The following is a 6,527-nucleotide window of genomic DNA, read 5'->3' as shown; positions in this document are numbered from 1 at the left end:
TCTTTTGACTACTTTTCCCCTTCCAGCTATCACGATGTTTCTTTGCTCCCCTGTGCAGCAAAACTATTTGTCTTTACTCACTAACCCAATTCCTCTTCTTTAATTCTCTCTGGAATCCACTCTAATCTGGCTTTCCCCTTCCATTACTCCACTGAAATCTATTCATCAAAGTCAATAATGACTTCCATGTTGTTAAATCCAGTATTCGATTTGCAGTTTTTTGGAACTATCTACAGCCTTTGACGTAATTTATCACTCCCTACTCCTTGGAACAATCTCTTCACTTGACTCCTACAACACTTTTCTGGTTTTCCTCCTACCTCACTGGCTGCTCCATCTCAGTTCTTGCTGTTCCCTCCACACCAACATAGTTTCTTAATATTGAAGTGCTTCAGGCCTCAGGCCTCAGACTTCTCTTTTCTGTCCATGGTCACTCTCAGTGATTTCATCCTGACTGAAAGCTTTAAATGTCAATAATAATTTGATAACTCCTAGGTGTACATCTCCCAATTCATACCTCACCTTTTATCGCCTAATTCATACATCTAAATACCTTGTCACAATTGTATTGTCATATAGTCGTCATTAACATGTATCCTGAACTGAGCTCCTGATCTTTTCCTCCAAAACCTTTTTCTCTCAAATCTTCTATATCTTGGTTAATAGCAATTCCATTCTTTCAGTTGCTCAGGCCAAAAACCTTGGAATCATCTTTGAACTCTTGTTTCACTATGACAACCACCCCTCCCTTCACTTTATCTAGTTTCTCAGAAAATCTGGTTATATCTACTTTTGAAATATATCCAGAGTTCAACGGCTTTTTGCCATTATGATCACCCTGGCCTAAATCACCATTATCTCTCATCATGACAATTTGCATTAACTTTTTAGTTGACATATTAGTTATCTATTGCTGTGGAACAAATTATCCCAATACTTAGCATCTTAAAACAACAGACATTATCCCACAGTTTCTGTGGATCTAGAACCCGAGTACAGATTATCTGGGCATGTCACATTCAAGGTCCCACACTGGGCCATAGTCAAGCTGTTAAGTCAGATTTGCAGTATCATCTGAAGGCTCGCCTGAGGGGTTCAACTTCCAAGCTTAATGATGTGGCTGTTAGACTGAGAGAGCCTTTTCCTCACTGGCTGTTGGCTGGAGGCCACCTTTGGTTCCTCGCCATGTGGATGCAGCTTACAAAATGGCAGCCGACTTCCAACAGTGAGCAAGTGAGAATAAGAGAGAACATTCAAAATGGAAGACAGTCTTTTTATAACCTAATCTCAGAAATGATATCCCATCATCACCTTTGCCATATTCTATTCATTAGAAGCGTGTCCTTAGGACCACCCCACACTCAAGGAGAAGGGATTACACACGTGAGTCTCATGAGGCAGGGATCATTGTGGGTATTTTAGAGGGTGCCTACAACTCATTTCCTGCTTTCACCTTACTCCTCCCACCACACACAGTCTTTTCTCCGTGCATCAGCTAAAGCAACAGAAAAGAACCTGTTATTCCTCTGCTCAAATCCTCCAATGACTTTCCACCTGTCGGTAAAAGCCACAGCATTAACAATGGCCCACCAGGCCACACACGATTTGCTGTTATCTTTGACTTTATCTCCCGTTCCTCACCTCACTCCTTCCTTTCCAGCCCACTAGCCTCCGTGATGTTACTTAAACATGCTGCCAACTCAATCTTTATAGTTGCTATTTAATGTGCCTCCAAACTTTCCTCAAATATATGCATGGCTTAACTTATTTATTTAGGTATTTATTCAGCTATCTCAGTGAGGCCCTCCCTGATCACCCCACTTTTCCCCCACCATAGTTCTTCTCATTATATATCACAGTATATATTTTACTTATTACATTTCTCCACACTAGGATATAAGTTCCATGAGGGCAATTATTTGTATGTTTTGTTCACTGCTGCATTCCCAGGATAATGCCTGCCACATTAAGAAAATAGAGACCTTTATTCAAGTGAATGAGTGAATAAATTGTGAAAGCTCTGGGGAGTCACCAAAGTATCTTAATTAAGCTTTTGAGATAAGTCACCTTGATAATAGTGAGAACAAGTAATTGGAAGAAAAATAGATTAAAGGCAGAGAAATACAGAAAGCCACAGCAGACACTTAGACAGTACATGATTAAAACTTAAATGAAGGCAGTGACACTAAGAATCAAGAACATCATATGGACATGGAAACAGTGAAGCAAAATTATAAGTGCTCCCAAAACTGCTCTACAAATTCGACACAACCATGAAAATCCCAGCTGGATTTTTTTTTTTTTTTTTTTTTTTTTTACAGAAGTTGACAAACTGATCTTAATGTTTGTATGGAAATGCAAGGGACCCAGAATAGCGAAGACAATTTTAAAATAGAACAAGTTGGAAAACTAACACTGCTTGACTTCAAAACTTAACTACAAAGTTATAGTAATCAAAACTATGTGGTTCGAACATAGGAAGGACTTACACATTGATGGGAATTGAGAATTCAGAAAAAAATCCACACATTTACAGGCAATTACTTTCAGCAAGGATGCCAGGACCATTCAATGGGGGAAGTGTAGTCTTTATAACAAATGGTATAGGGACAACTGGATATTCACAGGCAAAAGAATTTGAACTCCTACCTCACAGAGTATGAAAAAATAAACTCAAAATAGGTCAAGGACATAAAGATGAAAGCCAAAACTATAAAACTTCTAATACTTTTAGAAGAAAACATTATGTATAAATTTTCTAACACTGGATGAGAAAATGGTTTCTTATATTTGACACCTAAAGTGCAAGCAACCGATGAAAAAAATTAATTGGACTTTATCCAAAATAAACTTTTTGTGCCACAGCAGACACTTTTGTGAAGAGTAAAAAGACAATCCACAGAATAGTAGAAAATAATTGTAAATCATACATCTGATCTAGTATCTAGAATCAAGAACTCTTATAAGTTAACAATAAAGGCAAATAACTCTATAAAAAATGAGCACACAACCTACCCAAACTGAATAGAAAAACTGAATAATTAGTAAGGAAATTAAATATGTAATCAAAAATCCTCCAACAATGAAAATCCCAGGAACAGATGAGTTCATTGGAGAATTCTACCAGACATTTAAAGGATTAACACCAATCCTCCTCAAACTCCTCCAAAAATTGAAAAGCCTGCTTCCGAACTCATTCTATGAGGCCAGCATTACCCTGATATCAAAGCCAAAGAAATGCTACCAGAAAAGTATAGATCAGTAACTCTGATGAATATCAATACATAAATCCTCAACAAAATACTAGCAAAATAAATTCAACAGCACATTAAGGAATTATACATCACTACCAGGTGGGAGTTATTCCTGGAATGCAAGGAGGGTTCAACATATGAAAATCAATTATTCTAACGCACATTAACAGAATGAAAGATAAAGCCACATGACCATCCTAATTCATGCAGAAAAGCATTTGACAAGATTCACCACAACAAAGACATTATCGACATAGGAGAAAAAAATAACTCAACAAAGAATGGAAGGAAACTATCTCAATAAAGACCATGTATGAAAAGCCCACCACTAACAGTATACTCAATGGTGAAAGATGCAAAGCTTTTCCTCTAACATCAAGAACAAGACAAGGATGCCTACTTTTGACACTTCTATTCAACGTGGAATTGGAAGCCCTAGCCAGAGCAATTAGGCAAGAAAAAGAAACAAAAGGCATCTAAGTTGGATGAAGTAAAAATTATGTTTGCAGATTGCATGTTTTATGTAGAAAACCCTAAAGATTCCACACAAAAGAAATTTTTAATATAAAATAAATATTAACAGATCTAAGTGAAATAGTAATATAATAATAGTGGGGGACAATTTAATACCCCACCTTCATCAATGGATAGATGTTCCAAACAAAATCAAAATCAATAAAGAAACATTGGACTTAATGACATGCCAGACTAGATGGTTAACATTTAGAATATCAAAAGAACTAAAACTCAACAACAAAAAAACCAAATAACCCAATACAAAAGTGGGCAGAGGACTTGAATAGGATGATAGGTGAATGCTCAACATCACTAATCATGAGAGAAATGCAAATCAAAACCACAGTGAGATATCACCTGACACCCATTAGCATGGCTAGTATTAAAAAAAATAATTGTTGGTGAGGATGTAAAGAAATTGAAACCCTTTGTATACTGTTGGTAGGATTGTAAAATGGTGCAACAACTGCTATGGAAAACTATGAAGGGTCCTCAAGAAATTAAAAATAGAACTACCATATGATCCAGCAATCTCACTTCTGGCTATATATCCAAAAGAATTGAAAGTGGGGTCTCAAAAAGATATTTGCACTCATGTTCACAGCAGCACTGGTCACAATAGCTAAATGTCCACTGCCAGATAAATGGATAAACAAAGTACAGTATATATGTGCAATGGAATATTATGCAGCCTTAAAAAGAAATTTATCACATGCTACAACATGAAGCTTGAGGACATTATGCTGTGAAATAAGTCAATCACAAAAAGACAAATACTGTGTGATTCTGCTGATGTGAAGTAGCTAAAATAGTCAAATTCATAGACACACAAAGTAAAAAAGTGCTACAAAGGGCCTGGATGTATTTTCAATTCTTAAGAGTGGAATCGCAGGGTCACATGCTAACTGTGTTTAACTTCCTAGCTGTGTTACAGAGCTGCCGCACCACTTTACATTCCCACCAATGTTCGTTTGTTCACATGCTTATGAAATTATTTTTTTTTTTATTAAAGCAATCCTAGTGTAACTCATTCTAGTTTTGATTTGCATTTCCCTGATTACTAATGGTGTAGAGCGTCTTTTCATATGCTTACTGGCCATTTGTGTACTTTTTTGGAGAAATGTCTTTTCAAATCCTTTGCTCATTTGTAAATTGGGGTTTTTTTTGTTAAGCTGTAAAAATTTTTTATATATTCTGGATACAAGTCCCATTGTATTTTTAAATTAATGGAATGTTTGTTGATAACAATTATCATAGCTTTTTATACCACACTTCGTTAACTTGGAACAATATTTTCAAGTTAGAATTTTTAAGTATATCAAATGTCACCTTGATATAAATTGAATACAAATTTAAATATTTAAAGCAACCATTGCTTTTTCAAACAAATGAATTCCAAGCCGAGAAGTAGGGAGATTTAGAGATGTATGCAATGTATGAACCTTCTTTGACTCCGAACTTGAACTGGAAAAAAATTTTGAGACAATTCAAAATATTGACTGGATAATTACTAAGAAATTGTTAACATTTAAGTGTGGTGATATTATTGTGGTTATATGTAAGAGTCTATCATTTAGATATACATAATGAAATATTTACAAATTATTTCCTGAGACCTACTTCAAAACAAATCAGGGTTGGCAAGATGGATGGCAATAGATAAATCAAGATTGGCCATGAACTGATCATGTTGAAGGAGGTCCAGTATATCATTCCACTTTTGTGTAATTTTCCGTTAAAAATTTTTAAAAACGCACTAATGTCCACTATATAGAACACAAGTAGCTGGCAGCAACTAAACGATACAAACTAAATTTTTACAAATTTAAAAATTAATTTCCAAAGTTATCTCAGAGACAAAAGGGCTCTGGGAAGCTTAATAATGAGATTGATATACCTATGCAGTTATTTGTGCAACATTTAGGTTATACCAGTCACAGGCTAATTGGGTAGCTACATGGTACACGCAATAACACAGCACCAGCCATCAGCACCACTCTACCTATGCAGTCCATCTCACCAGAGTTCACTAAGAGACGAGAACTCCCATTGGAAGGGTATAACTACCGCTCACTGACTACCCTCACTACCTTCAAGTAAGTACATGACTATTTTAATTTTACAGCAATCCCTCAGACCACCTTATATTCACCCAAATTGCACATCCAATGGACACACGTTAGGACAGCTGGGTATGACTTGCACACTTAAAATATATACCCACCAGAATGACTGTAATTTAAAAAAAAAAAAGATAACATGTATTCACAAGGATGTGGAAAAACTGCAACCCTTATGTACTGTGGTAAGAATATTTTTAAATGCTACAGCCACTTTAGAAGATGGTTTGGCAGTTTTTAAGAAAGTTAAACAAATTTTCCAACCAATACAATTACACTCCTAGGAATCTAAGAGAAAACGTGTCCACACAAAGACATATATGTGAATGTTGATAGCAGTCATAAAAAAAATTATGAGCAATCCAAATGTCCATCAACTGGTAAATGGATAAACAAAATACGGACTATCCATACAATGGAGTCCCATATGGTGATTAAAGGAACTAAGTACAGGTATATGCTACAACATGGATGAACCTCAAGAACATGCCAATTAAAGAAGTCAGATACGAAAAGACCTCAAATTGTATTTCATTTGTGTGTTAATTTCTAGACAGGGAAAATTTATAAAACAGACCACTGTGGTTGCCTAGGGCTGGGGGTAGCAGCAGCAATCAACTGCAAAGGAGCATGAGGG

The sequence above is a fragment of the Pteropus vampyrus genome, unplaced genomic scaffold (genome assembly GCF_000151845.1).
Source record: "Pteropus vampyrus isolate Shadow unplaced genomic scaffold, Pvam_2.0 Scaffold14, whole genome shotgun sequence".
Lineage (NCBI taxonomy): Eukaryota > Metazoa > Chordata > Mammalia > Chiroptera > Pteropodidae > Pteropus > Pteropus vampyrus.
This window is presented reverse-complemented; position numbering follows the sequence as displayed.